Source organism: Callithrix jacchus, chromosome 16 (genome assembly GCF_049354715.1).
Source record: "Callithrix jacchus isolate 240 chromosome 16, calJac240_pri, whole genome shotgun sequence".
NCBI classification, from domain to species: Eukaryota; Metazoa; Chordata; class Mammalia; order Primates; family Cebidae; genus Callithrix; species Callithrix jacchus.
This window is the reverse complement of record NC_133517.1, coordinates 92,731,595-92,755,515: the sequence shown is the minus strand read 5'-3', so window position 1 is coordinate 92,755,515 and position 23,921 is coordinate 92,731,595. Positions and strand designations below refer to the sequence as shown.

The window sequence follows — 23,921 nt, the reverse complement described above, 5'->3', positions numbered from 1 at the left end:
CAAATTGGATAAAAAGTCAAGACCCATTGGTGTGCTGTATTGAGGAAACTGATCTCACATGCAAAGACACACTTAGGCTCAGAATAAAGGGATAGAAGAAGACTGACCAAGCAAATGGAGAGAAAAAAAAAAAAAAAGCAGGAGTTGCAATCCTAGTCTCTGATAAAATACTTTAAACCAACAAAGCTCAAAAGAGACAAAGAAGGACATTACATAATGATAAAGTGATTAATGCAACAAGAAGAGCTTACCATCCTAAATATATATGCACCCAATACGGGAGCACCCAGATACATGAAGCAAGTTCTTAATGACCTACAAAGAGACTTAGACTCCCACACAATAATAGTGGGAGATTTAACACCCCACTGTCAATACTACACAGATCAACGAGACAGAAAATCACCAAAGATATCCAGGACTTGAACTCAGATCTAGACCAAGTGGACCTAACAGACATCTACAGAACTCTCCATCCCAAAACCATAGAATATTATACATTCTTCTCAGCACCACATCACACTTATTCTAAAATTGGCCACATAATCAGAAGCAAAACACTCCTCAGCAAATGCAAAAGAATGGAAATTATAACAAACAGTCTGAGACCACCGTGCAATCAAATTAGAACTCAGAATTAAGAAACTCAATTAACCTCACAACTACATGGAAACTAAACAACCTGCTTCTCTCACCTTTTTTTTAGGTTCAGAAGGTACATGTGGAGGTTTGTTACAGGGGTAAATTGCGTTACTGGGATTTGGTGTAGAAAAGATTTGGTTACCCAGATGGTGAGCATTGTACCTGATAGTTTTTTAAAACCTCTCCCTCCTCCCACCCTCTCCCCTCAAGTAGGCCCTGATGTCTCATGTTCCCATCTTTGTGCCCATGTGTACTCAATGCTGAAACAAAGTTTTAAACCTAACATAAGAATTGATTCAGGAGGTTACTTTTAAAACATAATTAGGTATATGCACTTTGTCTTATTCTTTTTGTGGGAAATTTTTAATTGCTGCATAGAATTCAGGACTTTCCAAGCTAATTTAGTAACAACTTAGGGTTTCTATATTTTTTGCACAATTGAGGAGTATAAGAAATTCAGCGTCATATATTTAAATGATATTGGGTTAAGATATTTTAGAAATTCAAGCTTTTATGTTTCCATTTTATTTAATTAAGTAGCTAGAAAATGACAGTTAATTTTTAGTGTATTAAGGCTTAAAAAATTATCCAGGCTTTTAGTACTGAACTTTTTAAATTATGAAATGAGAAACATGTTCACTTTTGATTTGCTTCCTAAGCAATTGGTTCAGGGTATCTACTTTATTTGGTGATCTGAATGAGTTATAATTGCATTTTGTAGAGCTGTTTAAATATCAAAAATAGAATTTGTAATGATTTAGAATGCTAATGTAGAAAAATTAATTTCAAAAGCTACAATCCACAGTAATAGTATTCAGATGACTCATTCAGCTCTATTGCAGAAGCTAGTATTAACAGTTTTCATTTTAAAGTATTTTCTTTAGAAGAATAATGAAATAAGCTTTGAAGTATGCCTGTTGGTAATACACGGTTTCTTCTTTAGAATTTGCTCAGATACAATAGTGTCCTTAGAAGCAAATCACTGAGCTGACCATTGTGTAGGCCCTGGGAATTAGAATAACATAATTAATAAAATAGAATTTTAGACTTTAGGAAACTTGAAGTCTTATGTATATAAAAATGTAGTAAGTGTGTTTTTTAAAGAGATTGTATGAATAATTTACCTTTTTTAAACTGAAAGCATGATACAATTGGTGTAGACATACCAATTTTTAAAACAGCAGAAGTACTTAGGAAATATCACATAACTTATGGAAATTCACTTTACAGCTGAATTTTATCATGCAAAGAGACATGGTATATTGGGACAGCAAAATTGTGCAAGGTGTGTTTTAATATCTTAGACTAGATCTAAATAATCCTGAGTAAATTTCTTAAAGTTTTTAAAAGAGAATGATGATAGCTTTTGAAAGCTAAAGATTACAGGACACTTTATCTTGAAGCATACTATACAAAAAATGTACCACAGAGTAGGTAGCTTAAACAACAGAAATTTAATTTTCTCCTAGTTCCTGAGGCTCACTGGAAGTCCAAGATCAAGGGGCCAGCAGGATTGGTTTCCTCTGAGACCCGCTCCTCGGCTTCAAATGGCCACTGTCTTGCTGTCTCTTCACACGGCCTTCCTCTGTTCAGTGCATCCCTGCTGTCTCTTCTTACAAGGACACCTACCAGTCATATTGGGTTAAGGCCCCATTCTAATGCCCCATTAACCTAATCACCTCTTTAAAGACTATCTCTAAATATGATTATACTCTGAAGTACTAGGGGTTAGGACTTCAACAGATGAATTTTGGGGGATATAAATCACAATAAATGAATTTTGAGGGAACACAATTTAGTCTCATAACACATATGAAGAGATACAAATCACAATAAATTTTCTCCAGTTTAGTAGGAATAAGTATGGAATGAAATGTAAGGGATAGTGTTTCCACTTAAAGACTCTTGTGACCCTGGAAGTACAAGATGTTAGGAAGTATGTTTCCCAAATATTTAGAAGAGAAGTTTAATTGATTGCCTCCACATGAAGTTGTATTCATAGACAGATTATACCAGTGCTTTCTCAAGACACTTTCAAATCTAAGATATTGTCATTCTTTTCAGTCCCTCAAATACAAAATGCTTTAGCAAGCCTAGAAACATGAAAACATTTATAGTAATAATACATTTAGTTTAAAATAAATATCAAGTTATTTTATCAGAAATAATTTCAGGAAAATAAAATTAATATATTCTTATACCAAAAATTTTATCATGTAATGTATTATGTGCAGAAAAGAATTAAACTGGAAAAGATGTGTGAAAAAGTTTTTAAAATAGTAAATTTCTTAAACTGCTAGTTATGTCATGTGTCATAAATATATTATGGCCCAATAACAGAAACCTATTAAAATGGTCTCTAAGTGAAGACACTGAGTGAAGAGAACAACTTAGGATCATTTAAAACCAATCGAATATTTAATACAAGTTTTAGGAGTTATTAGACATGCAACTAGACACTGTACTTTTTTTTTTTTTTTTTTGAGATGGAGTCTTGCTCTATCACCCAGGCTGGAGTTCAGTGGTTCAGTGGCACGACTCAGCTCACTGCAACCTCTGACTCCTCGGTTCTAGTAATTCTCCTGCCTCAGCCTCCCAAGTAGCTGAAATTACATGGACCCACCACCACAGCCAGCTAATTTTTATATTTTTAGTAGAGACAGGTTTTTGCCATGTTGGCGGTCTGGTGTCGAACTACTGACCTCAAGTGATCTGCCTGCCTTGGCCTCTCAGTGCTGGGATTACAGGCGTGAGCCACAGCACCTGGCCTACTTTTTATTTTAATTACACTAAATAAAACAGTTGAAGCAGTAAATCCATTAAAATCTATTTCTAAAGCATTCGGTTTTTGCTTTGTTGACTTTTATAAAGAATGGCTACAGCTACTTCTCAATTGAGTAAAGGGACAAGGCAAAGCCAATAGTTTCAATATTTTTAATTGACAGTTCCTAAGTCTACAAAGTTGCTCCTTGTGGCTATGGCAGAATTAGTTGATGCAGAAGGACTCTCTGCCTGCTATTCCTCCCACACTAAAAACGCTAGATAAAACACAGCAAAATAATTTTGGAACATAAATTTTTCCTGAGTACACTTGGCCATAAAACCTGTGGGTAGTTAACATATGGACTTACATTAAAATATACATATACGTAGTGTACAGTATTCTATATTGTGAACCTATATATGCAGTAGTAGGGGAGAATTAAGAACTCTGTAAGTACATGTTACTTGTTAACAATCTTTGTGATATTTACATCATAATCATGAATTATAATGCGAACTAGGAATAAACCATTAGTCCTGAATGTGGGATGAACTTGAGATGGCTGCTTTACCAAGGTTGGTTTACTTAAAAACCTGTCTTAACATGGTGCTGTTATTTAGTGTGTAGCATTTGCATATGGTGTTCTTCCTCTGCCTCATAGGGGTATGTACAGAAGCTGGTGTTAAATTTCTATGCACAGTATTAATTAAATGCGAATACATTCAAAAATTTGCATACAGAGTTCTCATAAAAATATTAAATACTTGTCTGAAAAACTGACCTCAATTCCTCAACCTCAACCTCTAGAGTGCCTGATTTTAAATATATATATATATTACTTGACCTATTTAGCAAACCTATGAGTATGATTTATTTGAGAAAAGAGAGAAGCTATAGCAAAGCTGGAACTTAGGAGAACTGAGCCCAGAGAAGAATCCTATAAGAGGCTTGTTTGTAACGAAATTAACCAGCTCCAAATTACAATTCCTCTATAAGTTTGCCTATACATTTTTTAAATGCACTTTAAATTTTACCAGATAAGGTTATTGTTTGAAAATAAGAATATCTCTGAAAGATGAATCCACTTCACCAGTTTGTTTTAATACCAACAAGCCTAAAATTAGCAGTATTTTTGGAGTAGAAGTCTTAAGTGAAGGAGGGAGGATATGGAACTAATGGTTTTAGAATTTCTGAAGGCTTTCGGCATCAGCCTTGGTGACATACTAAAGAGAGACACAGTGTTTACCTTTCAGATCTCGACATCTGGAAATGCTTGGAGATGTAAGGAGATAAGAAAGCAAAGAAATTAGTTAGGAATGTGAAAACTATACGTATGCACGTATGCACCTATCTCTCAACTCATTGTAACTTAAGTTGTGAGTTCTTAGAGATCAGAAGCCTTCTATACCAGTGTTTATCAGTGTGCGTTTTTAGGTCTACCTGTATTAAAATCACTTAAAGTGATAGTTAAGAATACAGATTTTCTGATAGTTCGATTAAAGTCTCTGTAACAGAAGCAGCTCTCTAGGTGATTATTAGGCACACTTATCATTGAGAACTGCTTACTTATTTGTTGTTTCTTTGTTTGTTTTTGAGACAAAGTCTCACTGTGTGGCCAGGGCTGGATAAGTTTAGTGGCATGATCTCAGCTCACTGCAACCTCAGCCTCCCAGGTTCAAGCAATTCTCCTGCCTCAACCTCCCAAGTAGCTGGGATTACAGGCATGTGCCGTGATGCCTGGCTAATTTTTGGATTTTTAGTAGAGAGGGGGTTTCACCATTTTGACTAGGTTAGTCTCAAACTCCTGACCTCAAGTGATCCACCTGCCTTGGCCTCCCAAAGTGCTAGGATTATAGGCGTGAGCCACCATGCCCAGCCAAAAACTGCTTATTTATATTATGAAGAGGAAAAGGAGGTCCTATATAATAAAGAGCCTGTAATTTTCCACAACATAAAATTTTAGGTTGCATCATGATTCACTGGTTTCCGTAATTGTCAAAGTTTGTTTTATCAAAAATCATGGAAAAGGGTTATTGAATTATTTTTATTCTTGTGTTTGGAAATCATATTAGCACTTCATATTGAGAGTTGAAAAGGGTTATTAATTTTTGCCTGGTCTCAATTCTAGTTAATATAAATTCTTATCCCTCAGAACTTCAGAAACAAAAAATGCAAACTGTAAGCAAGGCTTTGTTCAGTAATATGCTGGCTGCATTAAAAGGAAATAAATTCTTTGCAATTTTATAGGTGTGCATTATGGGAGATGTTGCCTTAGGTCAGTTTCAGAAGAACGTACCACTAAATTACCCATTTAAAATAATATAAAAGTAATGCTGGCAATAATAATAATACTTTCTGAATCTCATTATGTACCAGGCATTGTACTGGGAGCTTCATTTCACTATTAAATGAAGTAATTCTCACAACAACCCATTAGGTTATTACTATTATTAACTCCTGTTTACAAGTATAGAGAGTTTAAGCAATTGCCCAAGTGTGCCTTACAGCTAGGATGTGTAAAGGCTGGGATATATATGCAAGCCTATCTGGTTCCTGAGTTTACACCGTTAACCACTGTGCCATAATGTCCCCTTGAGTAAGATTAAGTAAACATCTGACCAGACTGTTTGGAGTATGTTCCAAGGAGTAAGGAGGACTAGCTTCCAGACAGTTTGATGTATTTTCTGTCTCTTACAAGGGAGGGATAGAAGGTAGTTCTCTAGGGAAGAAAACAGAAAGTTTAAAACTGCAAACTATTGAAGCTGGATGGGAGCTCAGTGATCATCTTTATAGATAGGATAGAGAAGTTATCTGACCTCTTTAAGAAAGCAAGGGACAGAGAGATTAAATTTGCCTAATATCACACATGTGTTAAAGAGATACCTAGTTAATGATAAACTAGGATTTTTAAAAATGCAGACTTCTTTTTTAACACAGAAGATTTGAAATGTCTTCCAAAGACCCAAAAGTATGTATGAAGTTTCATAATTTGTTTTGTTTTTAGATGAATAATATCTCTGGGCCTACCTGACTATTTCTGCTAGGCCCAGACTATTTTTCCATCATGGATAACAAATGTCTTTGTCCAGTTGCAGAGCTAGCAAATAGAGACTAGAAGATTTTATTAGAGAGAACATGAGAGGTGACATTTAAAATAAATTTTTTAAAAATTTAAATCCAGTTTAATATACTCTTAATGACTTTATAGATGGAGTAGAATAAAAATATCCAGTTGTCTGTGTCATGGACCTCAGTTTCCTGATCCTACCCTGCTTCTTTTCATCCAGGGAATATCATAATATTCCCTGGAATGAAATATACCTGTGCATAATATTGTCCATAAGATATATTTGTGGGTCCAGCATGGTGGCTCACACCTGTAATCCCAGCACTGTGGGAGGCCAAGGCGGGCGGATCACCTGAGGTCAGGTGTTCGAGACCAGCCTGGCCAACATGGTGAAACCCCATCTCTACAAAAAAATTAGCTGGACATGGTGGCAGGCACCTGTAATCCCAGCTATTTGGGAGGCTGAGGCAGGAGAATCACTTGAACTCGGGAGGCAGAGATTACAGTGAGCCGATATCATGCCACTGTACTCCAGCCCAGGCAACAAGAGCAAAACTCTGTCTCAAGGAAAAAAAATTTGTGAATAATATTCAGTAATAGTGGCTCACTGCATAAATGAGACATAGGTTCTTCATGGAGTCAAGTATAGGTTTTTATTTATTTTATTTTTGTTTAAGGCAGCATCTTGCTGTGTTGTCCAGGCTGGTCTCAAACTCCTAGGCTCAAACAGTCCTCTTGCCTCAGCCTCCCAAAGTACTTGGATTATAGCTATAAGCCACCATGACCAGCTGGCAAATGTTAGTGTAAGTTTTAAAGTCATCTTCTAACAAATGGTTGCTGTGTTAAACAAGTGCTGGTTTATGATGCTGTTATGAAATATTCCTGGCCAGAGATATAGTACATTTCATGCGACCTTGAAAAATATGTCTGGTAGGAATTGACTGACCTTTCCATAGTTCTTGAAACTGAAATATGAGAGGAAGAAAAGGTCTGTTTAAAATTGAAGAATACTAGACCAGGTGTGGTGGCTCACACCTGTAATCCTAGCACTTTGGGAGGCTGAGGTGGGCAAATCACCTGAAGTCAGGAGTTCAAGACCAGCCTGGCCAACATGGTGAAACTCCATCTCTACTAAAAATACAAAAAAGCCAGGCATGGTGGTGTGTGCCTGTAATCCCAGCTACTTGGGAGGCTGAGGCAGATGAACTGCTTGAACCCGGAAGGCAGAGGTTATGGTGAGCTGAGATCAAGCCACTGAGCTCCAGCCTGGGTAACAGAGGGAGATGCCATCTAAAAAAAAAAAAAAAAGAAAAAAGAAAAATTGAAGAATACTTTATGTAAAGGGTATCAGTGTGACATAGCAAGAGAAACTACAATGGACAAAAGTGCTTAGTGATTTCCTTAAAGTAAGTAGCAGAAACCAAATACTATAGGGATGTCCTGTGGGATAATAAAGAAGGAAAACCTGAAATTTGACGACAAAGATGTAAATATAATTTTAGAAATAAAACTGAGGCTTGAAAAGCCTACCAAAGTGCTGGGATTACAGGCGTGAGCCACCATGTGTGGCCTTATAGAGACTTTTAAATGGACCCAAAATTCCATGAACTTGACAAGGGAAGCCAAGTGAAGCTAAAAAGCATTTAAGTAAAGCTGAAAAGAAAAATTATGTAACTTTAAGATTTAATACAGTCTAGAAGATAAAATACTTTCTTAAAATCAGGTAATAAAACTACTACAGAAGCAAAATGGGGTGGTTAGAAAGCTTTAAATATCTAAACATTTGCAGAAGTCTTTTGAGGATAATCAGGATAGCTGTCCCAGACTCAGAGGACCAGCAAAGAACTGATAGAGAAGAGCAAGTGTTAGAAATCTTGGGAGAAAGAGATCATATTTCCTTAGATTTCAAAAGTAATCAAAATATAGCAGGCAGAGTTAATTACTTCCAGTTCTGTAATTTATATTCGCCATTTTATTATAACACTTAACATGTAGGGATATTTGGTTTATGGTTCTGCTTTTACTAGCTGTGGCTAATAATGGAAATAGACTCTCTCATGGATCTCCTTTGAATCTCTAGGACCTATTATATTGCCTCACACATTGTAGGAGCTTAAAAAAAAATCTATAGGAAGAAGATGGTAATAAAATAAAGGAAGAGAAGGCACTAGGCTCAGAGGAACAGGAGAACTATCTTCAAGACTTTGCTTAAACATCTCCTTCTTGGTGAGGAGCACCCTGACTGTCCCCTCCCACCACCCCCTTACTGTGCTATACTGTTGTTGTATTCAGTCACACTCATCTTTCATCTTACTATAATTCACTGGCTTATTATGTTTGTTGTTTGTTATCTGTTTCCCCTTGCTATAATGTGAGCTTTGAGGGGGCAAGGATCTTTCTTTTGCAAACTTGTTTTCCTGAAGTACTTAAGAGAGTAGGAACCTAAAAATTTTGTTAAATAAATGAAATATCTGAAAGACTATCTTGCAGAAGAAGAATTAAACTTCTTGCACGTGTGTCTTAAGGACACAAACTGGAGATGTGTTAAAGTGGCAATTATACTGATTTGACTTAATAATTAGACTTGAGTAGTGGGAGAAGCTTAAAAATACAATTCTGACATATATAATAAAAAATCTATTCTAATCTTTAAAAAATAAAGGAAAATGATGTAGAAGAAATCATTTTAGGCTGAGCAGGGAGCTTCCCATTACTACATATTTTTAAATACTGAGGAAGGAAAGAGAAATAGAGGGACATACAATGAAAGATTCAGACAAATTATGAAGGGAAATGATGTAGAACTATAAGTATAATACCACAAAGGCTAAATGATCTGCAAACTTCTTTTATAGGTAGAAACATCAAAAACAAGGCAGAAGGAAAAGATAGGAACACTGAAAGCTGTGGAGAAAGTAAAATGATGTCTTTTAAATATTTCAAAGCTCCCCCAAGAAAGAGGACTTTTTTCCAATTATAGAAAGCCCAGCTAGAACCAATTTCTGGATTTTATAGTGAGATAATTTTTGACATCATAGTAAGAATATTTACTAATTAAAACCACAAATCTTCATCACTGAAAATGTTCAAGAAGAGTTTACAAGTAGAAATATTATACTGCATAAAATATTAAGTGTCTGTTACCTCTTCTATACCTTGGAATCTCACTGGCTCTTTGTTTGGAGTGAGGGCCCCATACTCTGAGTGAGAATGTTCTCAAGGAAAATTAAAGGGGATTCTTTAAAATTGAAAAATGTATTTATGCAAAGGATTTATTCCGCTCCTGATTTCTAAATACACATACCTCTTTTTTTAAATGTTGATCTGGGACCTTTTTGGGAGGGCCATAAATCTACATAAAATTTTGTTTTATGTAGATTTTTTTGCCCTTGGACCTCTGGATTGTTGTGTGGAAATGCAGCATCACAGGGCCTTACCATCTGATCTTTGCACAGTGGCAGGCTGCTCATTTCTTTTTCTAATCCAAGTTATATTTCTTTCACTGAAATTGACCTGTCAAGAACAGTGTTACATGGTACAACCTAAGCAATATGTCTTAATATTCTAAATAACTTGTAAGGAGCTCGGTTCAATTATGTAGGAACAAAATGCAGCTCTGACATAGACATTCTTGGGGCTAGGAGTAAGTTGACTGTCTGCAATCTCATGTCTGCTGAAATAAAACTTACATTTATAGGCTTAAAACTTAAGAAATCTTTCCTCTGCATGTTTGACATTGTGCTACTTAAGATGAGGGCCTAGATTTTAACATCATTCGAAACTAGCGACACACAGCCAAATTCTAACTTATTTTATTGCATTAACTCGCCAAGATAATGTGTTCTGTATATTAGGCACTGGATGGGGGGGAAGTGTGCAGTAGGAAATAAGAGTCTTTTTTTTCTAATAAAGGTTACAGTTGAGTAGAGGAGGGAAGAGAATAAAATGTAAACAAAGACATTTATAAATATACCTTTGGAATAAGATTCATGAGAAAAAGAATAAGATACCACATGAGAAAATAAAATGACCTTCTACTTTAGATTGGATTGCCAGGAAGGGCCTTATAGGAATGAAAAGTAAGCCAATAACAAAAGATCATGAAGCAGAAAAGAATTGGGCCTGTTTGAGGAACAAACCAGTGTGATTTCAGTCTTGTGATAAAATTAGATGTGCAGGTCCTCTGAGGTTATGCTACGTGTTTGTATTTTATTTTGATGACAGAGAGAAGACATTGAAGGGTTTTTAAGAGGTTCAGATTTTTTTTTTTTTTTTTGAGACAGAGTCTTGCTCTGTTGCCCTGGCTGGAGTGCAGTGGCACTATCTTGGCTCACTAAAACCTCAGCCTCCCGGGCAAGCAGTTTCTTGCTAATTTTTTATATTTTTAGTACAGATGGAGTTTCACCATGTTGACCAGGCTAGTCTTAAACTCCTGACCTCAAGTGGTCCATCGACCTCAGCCTCTCAAAGTGCTAGGATTACAGGCATGAGCCACCCTACCCAGATGGATTATTTTTTAAGGATAGTCCTAGCTGCTTTATAAGAAATGTCTTGAGTACAAGAGCAAAAGTGTCTTGGAATAGAATTAAGAGAAATGGTTAGTAATGAAATCTATTTTAGAAATAGGATCTACAGAATTTTACAATGATGATTGGATGAGAGGAGGCACACAGTAAGGAAAAGTAGGGAATAAAAGAGGATGTCCAAATTTTTTGGTTTGAGCTACTATTTGGCTGCTGATGTCATTTGTTTAGAGAGGGAAAATTTAAAAAAGTAAATTTCTGTGGGAAAGAAATCAAGAGAGTAGATTGAGAAGTCTGTGAGTTGTTCTAGTGGTGATGCCAAGTAGACCGCTCTGAGACTCAGATGAGATGTCTAAGCTAGATAATTACATTTGAGCAAATGGTTTTGGTTTTTAAAACTGGAAATGAAATTATATCCTCTGGAGGGAATGTATAATAAAAGAAGAGGGCCCAGGATTGAACATGAAGGATGTGTTACAACAGATGTTGGAGGTGTAAATTTGATAGAAGAGGTGAAGTCAGACAAGGGATTTTTAAAGACGAGGCCACAGAGAGAGGAGAAAAACTTACAAGAATGTGATCTTATGGAAGTCGAGAGAAGAAAATACTTTCAGATTAAAGAGTGTTCAACTCTGTAGAATGCTGCTCCGAGAGCCAATAAGATAAGGACCTGAAAGTCCCATTGAACGTGACAACAAGCTGGTCACTCAAACCTTCTAAAGAGCAGTTTTATTTTTATTATTTTTGCTGTTGTTTTACTCCTTCCTGAGTCATTTTATGCCTGTGTAATTGATTTTTTATGATAACCAAAGTAATTTATTTTCAGATTATCTCTTTAGTGCCCTTTTCCTGTTGAATACTGTGCTTTCCCAAAATTGTGTTAGAATGTGATAGTCCTACAATTTGTAAAATTTAATGTCTCATGATCTTGAACGTGTGGCATTATTATGTTCAAAACAGGAATACTTAAACTGTCTTCTTTTTGCTTTGGTGCTGGTATTTTAAATGCTTTTGAACTGCCTGCAAAATGTTCCAAATATGTGTTGGTCCATTATTATCTCTATTTTTAATTACCGCTACTTGATAAATATTTAATATTATTTAATAATGAATGGTTGAGTGGTCAATAAGTTTTACTAAGCTAGCAATCAGTTGTCTTTCTTAAACGCTTTCAATAGCTTGCCTTTTGATGGGAATGTATTCACTGGCACTTCATGTATATTTTTCTAATAAATTATTCAATATGCAGAAATGTAAGAAGTTTTTAAATGCACAGTTTAACTGTCTAGACTTCACCCAGATCTACATTAATGGATGTGTAGCCTTTTATCTTCTTTATACCTCAGCACTTGTGAAATGGGACTACTAGTGACTAGTTTCATGGATATGTTTTAGAGATGAATGTATAGGTTTTTTTAAAAAATACTTGAGAGAAGTCATTGTATAAAAAAAATTATTGGCTGGGTGCAGTGGCTCATGCCTGTAATCCCAGAACTTTGAGAGGCCAAGGTGGGTGGATCACCTGAGGTCAGGAGTTCAAGAACAGCCTGGCCAACATGGTGAAATTCTGTCTCTAAAAATACAAAAACGCCACGCGTGGTGGCATGTGCCTGTAATCCCAGCTACTTGGGAGGATGAGGTAGAAGAACCACTTGAACCTGGGAGGTGGAGGTTGCAGTGAGCCGAGATTGCACCAGTGCACTCTAGCTTGGGCTACAGAGAGCCTCCATCACAAAAAAAAAAACAAAAACAAAACAAAACAAAATTATTATAGCCGGGCATGGTGGCTCGTGCCTATAATTCCAAACACTTTGGGAAGTTGAGGTGGGCAGATTGCTTTGAGCTCAGGAGTTGGAGACCAGCCTGGGCAACATGGCAAAATTCTATCTCTAGTAAAAATACAAAAATTAGCTGGGTGTGGTGGTGCGCACCTATAATCCCAGCTACTTGGGAATCTGAGGCATGAGAATCGCTTGAACCCGGGAGGCAGAGGTTGCAGCCAGCCGAGATCGTGCCACTGCATTCCATCCTGGGCAATAGAGTGAGACTTGAGAGTAATGTTGACATGGACTATGGATGGAAGTAGGATACAGATCTAAGAATATGGAAGTGGGTGGAGCTCAAACTCATCAAAGGATTGGGGCAAACTGTCTTAGAAGAGTGACAAAGGAGTATTCATCTTCATTCCCTTCTATGATAATTTTATTTATTTTAGAATGTTCTGGTTCTATGAAAAGCAGCTTCTAAGTGACTATAGAAGGTAGAAAACTAACTCTTTGTCAGCTAATCTTAACCTGTAATCTGAAGTTGAGTATAAAAAGGAATCATTTTTAATACATGAAATTTAAAATAATAAGTCCTTCATTACTGTTTTAAAGTTGCAGTTACCTTGAATTGTGATAAAATGTGTAACAAGTAACAACTACATTATTTAAGATCATTGTCCTTGAAAAGTCTTCTATTGTCTATTTAGATACAACATAAGATTCATTGAGATATAAATATTTTTTGCCTCACCCAGAGAACATATAAAATGCTGCCCTCATAATATGAAATATAGTGTTATTTGAAATGAAATTAATATAACAGCATATTGCAAAGCAAAGACTTTTTTTCAGATGTTAGATCAATGCCAAATATCACAAAAAGTGCATAATAGAAAATAAAGGAACTCAAATTTTACACCACAGATTTTCTGTGCTGATAAATGGTGGTGGCTAGATAATAAATAAACATTTTTGGAGGAAAGCTGTTTGGATGGTGTTACCAATTTTAAAATTTAATATGCAACATTTATATATATTTACATATTACGTATGCAATCTGGTTTAGAATATTAAACTTCTTTCTTTTCCTATATTTAAGGATTGAATGTCATGATATACTTAATGGTATACCTTTTAAATTTTGTAAGGAAAGGAATGTAAGCTTCACTTTGCTATTTTTATTTTGATAAACCCATTTTTATATGATTAGCCCCCAAAAAGTTGAGTCTCTGTATTTTCTCCTAACATCAAAATAAAATTGATGACCGAAATTATTGAGAATCATTGTATGATAAACCACAGCGTGTACCAGCCACTCCCAAAGTTAACTCACTGTCCCAGAAAAGCATGCTTTTCTCAGGTGAGAATTTTCGCTCTTTCTCTCTCTCTCTCACACACACGCACGCATGCACGCACACACACATGCACGTTCTTTCTTAACTAAAACTAAATCAATCATGATTTCTGTGCTCAAGAGTATCGTATACTCTGTTCCTCTGATATTTGCATACTTCGTTATTAGTAAGCTGGGTTTTAAAAGGTCTTATAAAGCACTTCAGGCATTCTGTGCTATAATAACTCAGACTGAGTGACCTGAAAAAGTGAGCACATACTCCTTACAAGAGAGGATCATTTCACTATGCTACCCAGACACATTGAGAGCTATGTTGAGATTTATGAGAAATGGTTGAGTATGGAGGGGTATTATAATTCTCCTTCATATATGCTGTCCCTGCTACCTGAAAAATCTATAACTCAATTCTTTCTTTACCTGTAAACCCCTATTTATCCTTCAAGTCTCACAATCAAAGAAACTTTCTCAGAAAAGTCTTCTTCAGCTGGGTGAGGTGGCACACAGCTGTAATCCCAGCTACTCAGGAGACTGAGGCAGGAGAATCGCCCAAACCTGAAGGTGGAGGTTGCAGTTGAGCCAGTATGTGCCCCTGAACTCCAGTTTGTGCTACAGAGCAAGACTCCATCTCAAAATAAATAAATAAATAAATAAAAGTCTTCTTCCTTCTGTGACTTCCCCAAATTCTGATGTAAATTAAGTCCTCACTCTCATTACACTTAGCAGTTTCTTTCATGGTGTGTAACAATAATTATGAGTTAATTTTTATGATTATTTGTTAATGTCTGCCTACTCATTATGTTGTCGACTTTATGAGGAAAAGCACTCATTCCTGTTTGCTCATCATTTTGCTTTCAAGCTTAAGAAAGTGACTGGGAAATAGTAGTGGTCAACTAATATTTGTTGAATAGATAGAAGAGAAATGAATGGATGGATTAACAAATACTTATGTGAAAGACAGCAAATAGAATGGCTTTTGGATTTGTTAATCTGGTTACATTGTAGGCTGTAAATCATGTATCAAGACTTGTGGCTCCTTTGCAAATGTCTTTTCAGTTTGTTGTGAAGTATGAGAAAGGAGATTGGGGTTTGAAATGTTATTCCATTAGAAAGTTGAGTTGCAGAAGGAGTTGCCAAGCAGAGGAATCCCAATTATAATGCAGTGGTCAAGGAGAAGCATTACAGCATTCTCCCTCAATTAGAATACATACTGATTTGCCTCTTCTTGTAATTACTTGTATTTATTAGAAAGTTTCTGTTTTATACCACAAATTTACCTCTTACTAGGACTATTTTTCCCAGGTGATAGTCCTCTGTCTTGTTAGACACGAGCCACTCACTTTACTGTGTCCACAATTATTGTATAAATGGAACAGATTATAGGGAACCATTTTGAATTGGATTTTAGGAGGAAAACATGTTTAATCTGTGTTATTATTTCCTACTAAAAAGTTTCATAACAACAAGATAGACAAACCATTATTGAAAGGTTTTTTTGTTTTTTGTTTTTTTGAGACAGAGCCTCACTCCAGTGCAGTGGTACAATCTTGGCTCACTGCAACCTCCACCTCTCGGGTTCAAGCAATTCTCCTGCCTCAGCCTCCCAAGTAGCTGGGATTACAGACACCCACCACCACACCCAGCTAATTTTTGTATTTTTAGTAGAGACAGCATTTTGCCAGGTTAGCCAGACAAGTGGTCTGCCCACCTCAGCCTCCCAAAGTGCTGAGATTACAAGTGTGAGCCACCACACCCAGCCTGAAAGACATCTTTAACAGAGTACCTTAAATGGGAGTCAGCTGATGATGAGTTGCTTAGATTGGTTCCTGAGTTGGCTATTTTGCACACAGTTTTAACTGTTTACCGAATATACTGAGCTATAAATAGAACTACCTTCAGGCAACAGTTCACTTATACCCAATCTAGGTGACGTTTGACCTGGATCTGTATAACATGAATGTTTTTCATGGGCTCTTTTTTTTTCCAGTATGCTATTTAAAATCTTGCAATGTATAAAGCTTTGACAGACCCCTCACTCTTCTCTACTGCCTTTGATCTTTAATAACTTCAGATTACTTTATTACACATTTTATGTCTTCATATATAATAAAAATAAGGTGTCTGCAATTTCAAAACTCAACTGGAAAGTTAAGCGAAAACATCTGTGAAAAATGGCAAATTTTCTGTTTTTATGTCAGCATAATATCAAGTAGTATAAGGACATTAGAACCATTTATATCCAAGTAATATGTGACTTAGTTGAACAAAGTGGTAATCAAAAGAAGTCTTTATTGCCATAAATGTTGCAATGAATATGTGAAGCTTAGCTAGTAATGAAAAATGGAACAGGAAGAAGTAGGAACTAGACTTTAACTGTGGTAAAGGGAATGTTTTATTTTTCCATTCATACCTAATATTGGTCTAGTTACACTGCGGTATAAGGAGTAAATGAATAGTAAATGAATAAGGAAAAGTGTAAATACACACACTTTTTACAAGTATTGCATGAAGTTATTGGCATTGGCATCTGAAACTTAGATAAAATTATTACATCTTACCATATATTTGTGTAGAATGCTTACACCCACAAAATTTCAAAGTGCTGTTCATCTCATCATGATATGAGAAGTTGCTAGGTGGTGTTCACCTGGAATTTCAAGGAAATTATAATAGTCAAAAAACATGTTTCTTATTTTCTCAAGTGTTTGAGTATATTCTTCTAACATTGCCATGAGAACTTTGTGTGAATTTATCACAAAGCTGGAGCATTGCTTAGAGTAGTAGAACAGAATGCATAAGCCAGGAGTTTCTTAGACTTGGAAACCATCCTTGCCACTACCACTGCCCTAGAGAGAGTGGGAAAAAGAGAAGACCTCTGAGAAGCCCAAACTCTCGCCCATTTTCAAAGATCAAAAATCGGCATATATAATAGTTATCATAGGCAGGGTAGAGAAACTTCTATTTCCAATTCTCTTTGTTCCTATTTTCTGCCTACCAAACGTCCTTCAAAATGTTTGGTTTATGATTTATATTTCATTTTTGGAAATATACTTTCATGGGTGGACAAATAGCAAGATTGCAAATCCCATGAATATATATTTCGTATCTTCTCTGGATGCTGAGTTGTTCATGTGATTCCGGCTGATATATCCATACACTGATTCTTAACTGAAGATATTCAGTGAGAGTTTGAGATTCCTGGTGATAGCTAAATAAAGATTTACATAAATATGCCATATAATAAAACAGAACAAATCATGTTAAAAGTTCCTTGTTGTAATTCCAGCACTTTAGGAGGCTAAGGCAGGAGGATCACTTGAGGCCAGGAGTTTGAGACCAGCCTGGGCAGCATGGTGAGACCTTGTGTCTAAAAACAGTTTTTACTAGTAGTTTCCTTGTCTAATTGTTGATCTCAGCAGATTCTCTTCAGCTGTGTCACTTAGCAATGAAAGATTATGGATTATGGAGTCATAAAGCCTGCATTCAAATCTTGGGTTTGCTACTTGTGACATTGGATAAAGTTTCTTATAACACTGTGCCTGAAGCTTCATGGGCTTAGTCCTGATCTCATTTCTTAATAAGCTGTGTAACCTTGAGCCAAAGACAGCCTCAATGCGCCTTGGTTTCCTCTTGTATATAATGAGTATACTACCACTAGTATCTCTCTCATAGAATTCTGTATGTATTACATGAGTGTATGTGCTGATAAGTAAAGTTGCTGAGAAAAAGGCCTGGCTTATAGTAAGTGGGATATAAATGGAAAAAGCCAGACCTGTTTTCACTAGGCTTTTTTCCACTTCCTATTCCACTAGAGTGTGAGTTTCATGAAGGTAGTGGAGGATTCTGTCCATATTTGTTCACTGCTCTGTCCCCAGTGACTAGAATAGTGCCTGGCATGTGACAGGCACTCAGCAAATATTTATTGAAGATATATGCATCAGGGCTGGGCGCGGTGGCTCACGCTTGTAATCCCAGCACTTTGGGAGGCTGAGATGGGCGGATCACCTGAGGTGAGAAGTTTGAGACCAGCCTGACCAACACGGTGAAACGCCATCTCTACTAAAAAAAAAAAAAAAGAAAATACAAAAATTAGCTGGGCATGGTGGCAGATGTCTGTAATCCCAGTAACTTGGTAGGCGGAGGCAAGATAATCACTTGAACCCAGGAGGTGGAGGTTGCAGTGAGCCAAGATTGCACCTTTGGACTCCAACCTGTACGATAGAGCAAGACTCCGTCTCAAATTTAAAAAAGCAAAAAAAGATATGCATCAATTTTCTTGTCTGTGAAATGCGAATAATGAGATTAATGGCCTTATATAGTGTTTGTGAAAATTAAATGAAGTAATACATATGAAGAACATAAAATTACCTATTATCATCATCATTATAAAGGGCCATAATCAATATTAGAGTCTAGATATTTGTTCTTCCCTTCCATGATGTAGCTACTCTGCTTTTATAACTCATGATTTTGATCTGCAGAGTTTTTTCCCCTTAATTCCTGAGTCAAATCTTGACCATTAGTTTTTAGCCTAGTCAATGAATTTATTTCCTTACGTCCATAGATATATTATCATAAATCTCACTGCAGAAATAATGAAAATACTAATCATTTAATCTTTCTTTTCATACTAGAAATACCTCTTTTTTTTTTTTGAAACAGGGTCTTGCTTTGTTAACCAAGCTGGAGTGCAGTGGCATGAACATGGCTCACTGCAACCTTGACTTCTCGAGCCTAAGCGATTCTCCCACCTCAGCCCCCCAAGTAGCTGGAACCATAGCCATGCACTGCCACGCCTGGCTAATTTTTGTATTTTTTGTAGAGAAAGGGTTTCACCATGTTGCCCAGACTGGTCTTGAGCTCCTGAGCTCAGGCAGTCCACACACCTCAGCCTCCCAAAGTCCTGGGACTACAGGCCTGAGCTGACACATCCAGCTTATAAATGTTTTTTGACCTCATTAACTTTTATGAAAGCTTTTAGTTGACCACCTGCTGAAGTATAACATCTGCTTTTCACTCTTGAAAACTACTGAGTAAAAACAAAAAAACACTTTTGAAAATGGAAATCACAAAAGCTTAAAATTTATTTGAACAAATATTGATGTAAAACTGGGGATGGAAGAAAAGATTATATATTTTGGATTTCACATTCATGTCAAAGGTAACATCCCAAGACTGTTAAATACCTTTATCAATTTGAAATCAGTTTAAAAATATCAACTTCGTGGATTTATCTCTCATAACTTAAATGCAAAGATACTATATTACAGCAAAAAATAAAAATAAAGTAAAATAATTTAGGATTCTGAGAGTTGGTTTTAAATAAACCAAACCAAAATATATCCACAAATATTCCTATTTAGCATAAAGACACTTGTATGCAAGGGATTAAGTCATGGGTAATTGATGTCAGTTGTGAAAACTAATGTCGTATCAGTCTTCACAACTGATAAATCCTGCTATTACCAAGAACAAGTACATATCAAAAGGAAAGAGGTGAGTTCAGTCTGCCGCATGATTTATAACTTTTCCTGAGAAATTCCTGTCTCTCCCAGCAACTAGCCTTTTCTGAGTTGACTGGAAAACACTTAGATAGTAATGGAAGTAGCCATTTGTTTTTCTATTTTCTTTTAGCATACCCACCTCTGGGCCTTACTGCTTTTTTTCCCATTACTTCCCAGAGGGACTTACTTTCTCTTCCCTTCCCTTGGTTTTAGCCAGCAGTTTGCATTCTCCTCATCATTAGCTACGTCTGTGGTCCCCAACATTTTTGGCAACAGGAAACAGTTTTGTGGAAGACAATTTTCCACAGACCAGGAGCAGGGGAGGTTTCAGGATGATTCAAGGGCATCACATGTACTATGCACTTTATTTCTATTATTATTACATTGTTATATATAATGAAATAATTTTACAACTCACCATAATGTAGAATCAGTGGGAGCCCGCAGCTTGTTTTTCTGTAACTAGACAATCCCAATCTGGGGGTGATGGGAGACAGTGACAGATCATCAGGCATTAGATTCTCATGAGGAGTGCGCAACCTAGATCCCTCACATGTGCCGTTTAAAATAAGGTTCTGCCTGTGAGGCAGAACTCATGTGGTAATGTGAGCAGTGAGGAGCAGCTGTAAATACAGATGAAGCTTTGCTCACTCACCTTCCACTGCTCACCTCCTACTGTGTAGCCTGGGGTAGGTTGGAGATCCCTGGCTTACATCACTTGTAGCATAAAAAAGGGGAAGGCTGCTGCAGGTGTAACCATGTTCCTGATAGAACTAACCCATGATCTAGACACGATAGAGCTACTTCATGTAGCAACGTTTTTTAGTATTTACTTAAGTAACCAAACCTCTATTTTGGAAATAAACTATTTCACATAATTAAAAATTTTGGTGATTTTTTTTAAAAACAATTACAAAAAGTGATACATAAATGACACATAACTTTCTAGCCCTGTTAGAATTGACAGGACTTAAATACACATGTGGTTATTTAATATTAATGTTTTTATTTTTAAAAACAATATGGATTTAACATTGGTATATAGTTAGAATAATCACTATGGTTTTATAAATGTACTGTCGATATTTGTGTTGGACAAACTACTGTACAGTTAAAATCAAATTTACAATCTAGTTTTATATAAGTTTATGCAGTATAAGAGATCTGTGATATGATGTACAGGGTACTGAACCTGAAATCAGGAAATCTGAGTTTGAGTCTTGCTCTTCAGCTTTCTAGTTAAGCAAGTAATCTAGTATTGTTGAGTCTTTATTGACTTAGCTATAAAGAAGGGATAATTATGACATTCTGTCAGGATTGATATAAGAATTAAGTGGCATAATTACTATAATATGTTTTACAAAAAGGTGATTTTTATGTTTAATAGTGCCATGTTTTTTCAAGGCCATATTTTACTTTTAGATGACTATTTATTGTGTATATTTGTGACTTACTTTTTCTCTGTCTTTGAATTAATGAGAAAGTTCTAAATAATTTGAAATACTGGATAATAATGATTCTGGAATTATACTTAGTTTTATGTAACAAAACTATGTAGTGGCCCATTACTTGAGAACTACATCCGAAACTACATATACTATTTGTATATTCTGATGTGGAAGAAGGACATTTTCAATCCCTTTTCAGTAATTTATTTTTATGTAAATTTTTAAATTCCATAGGGGGTTACAGTACTTAGAATGGAACTAAGGAATAATAAATCAACCTATTAAAACATTTAAGCTAGAAATATTATTTCAATAATGTTATACATAGGAAAACAATTGAACATAAAAATATTTTCAGAAGTAGAATTCTAAATTTTCTCAATTACTTAAGTATATTCCACAAGTTATTCAAGACTAGAAGTTTCTGGCCAGTATTATGGGTCTGTCTCTCTGGTACCTCTGTGCCAACACTTTGTCCTTAAAGCTTTCTTCCCCTAAATAACATTATTTTCTTCCTTCTCTTTCATTCTTTCTACTCCACCTTGTGCCATTCTTCTATCACTCATCTGTATCTGTAAGATCCTAGGAAAAAAATATCAAAAAGCTTCCCAGGACAACTTTGTTCTGAAACTGCAAGAGAGAAGCGGTGGTCATGTAGAAGTAGACACATCTAGACTAGTCCAGACTAACTTTTTCTTGGTCATGAAACCAGGTTATTAACACAGACAGGGCAGGGCCCAGGCAACTCAGGCATATCCACCGATTCTGTTCTCAGACTCCCTATCCCCATGCAGTCTCTAGCAGAAACCCAAGAAATCTTTTTCCAAAATGACTTTCAGCCATCATTGTGATGTCCCTGCATGCCAAAAATGAAAGTTTTCATGCATCCGCAGTCAATTTTTTATTTTATTTTACTTATGAGACACAGTCCCACTCTGTCACCAAGGCCTGTACAGTGGGACCATCACTGCTCACTACGGCCTCAACCTCACAGGCATATGCCTTCATCATGCCTCAGCCTCTTGAGTAGCTGGGACTACAGGTGTGTACCACCATGCCTGGCTGATTTTTTATTTTTAATTTTTTCTAGAGATGAGGTCCCACTATGTTGCCCAGGCTAATCTCAAATTCCTAAGCTCAACTGATTCTCCCACCTCAGCTTCCTAAAGTGCTGGGATTGCAGGCATGAGCCACCAAGCTCAGCTTGCCAATTTATTTCTTTAAGATTCTCTGCTCAATCCTTCTTCCTTGATACTTTCCTCCTGATCTAAAGTTAGGGATGTCTAATCAAAAACACTCAAATTTTTCTAACCAAGTAATTTAATCATTAGGATAATCTGGTAAACTTCCCCATTTCTCCAATTATATTTAGATTTGTATGGTAACAGCTGTTTCCTCTTAAATATAAATATATTTCTATATTTTTTACCCTTTAATCTAAATTTTCTCTTAAAGTATTTTATTACATTAGATTTATGTTTTTCAAACTTTTTCAAAAGTGAGAAACACATTTTACATTATAGTTCAATACATACATGTGCACACACATATAAACATACATATTCATAAAACAATAATGCAATTGATGCACTAACCATATGGGCTGAACTCTGATACTGCATTTTATTTTTAAAAACCTTAATCAAAAGTTATTAATTATTTTCATGACTCACATTTAACCCACAGTCCAAAAAAAATTAGATGACTTTTAGTAAAATCCATGCAGTTTCTAAAATTCTATGATTCTGTTTATTCTTATAATGGAAATCTCATTTAATGAAAGTTCTAGTCTCTAAATAAAAGTAATAGGGTTTGAAAAAGTACTCCTAGAATTCTCTGGTTTTATCAACGTCATTTTGAAATGCTGATATTTGAGGAAGATAAATAAGGAAAAGGAAATAGGACTATCAGAGAGTGTAGGAACATTAATGAGAAAGGCCAAGTCTATCCGAAAAGCAAAAGCAATAAATCTGGATGAACCCAAGTCGAAACAACCAAAGTTGTTACTTTTTCTTACATGGAACTCTTATTTACACTGAAAGTTTCCTAATTTTAAGTGGGTTTAAAAGGAGTATTACTTGTATGCATTGTTCATACCTTCTAAATTGTGATGTGCAGTGGACAAGTCCTTTCCATACCTAGAAGGCTCTGCATAACCTGTGTCTTTCTCTGACTCTCATCTCTCTGTCCTTCATTCCTTCCCACTTATTCCAACTGCCCTGGCCTCTTTGCTGTTCCGTGGTCACACCAGGACATCACACCTCAGGGCCTTTGCACTAGAGGTTCTCTGCCTCAAACTTACTCTCTTCCTGGAATATCTGATCAGCCACTACCTCAGGTTCTTCAAAGCTCTGTTGAAATGTTGTATTGTTGGTGAGAGCCACCCTGACAACTCTTTTTGAATTGCAGAGTATCCCATACCCCTTAAGTTTATTTTTTGTATTTGCATTCATCTCCTTTTTAGCACTATATAATTTACTGAGTTGTTGTGTCTCTCCCATGCAACTAAAATGTAAACTCCATGAGAGCAGGGATTTTTTAGCTGCTTTGGTCACTGCTACGTCATATAAACCTCTACCTTCGTACCTGGCATGTACTAGGAGCTCAATGAATATTAACTGAATGGGTATTTGAATCTTTCAACATATCAAGCAACTAACTTGTACAGAAATACTATCTAGGAAGTATTTATTGAATAAATGAACCATTTTAGATTGTATAATTTACATTTTACATTGAAATCCCGTTACACGTGCCCAGCGATCATGTTTGACAGGGTTAGGACTGCTTAGTACCCTGCCTTCCCACCTCCCTAGGTTGGGAAACAGAGGTGGGATGACTTGCCTCAGGTTACAA

At 36.1% G+C, this 23,921-nt stretch overlaps 1 protein-coding gene across 49 annotated transcripts in view; it reads left to right on the top strand.

Annotated features, from left to right (window-relative positions):
- The window catches only part of RIMS2 (regulating synaptic membrane exocytosis 2), a 724,815-nt gene that overhangs the window by 669,270 nt on the left and 31,624 nt on the right, over positions 1-23,921 (top strand). The window lies entirely within an intron of this gene.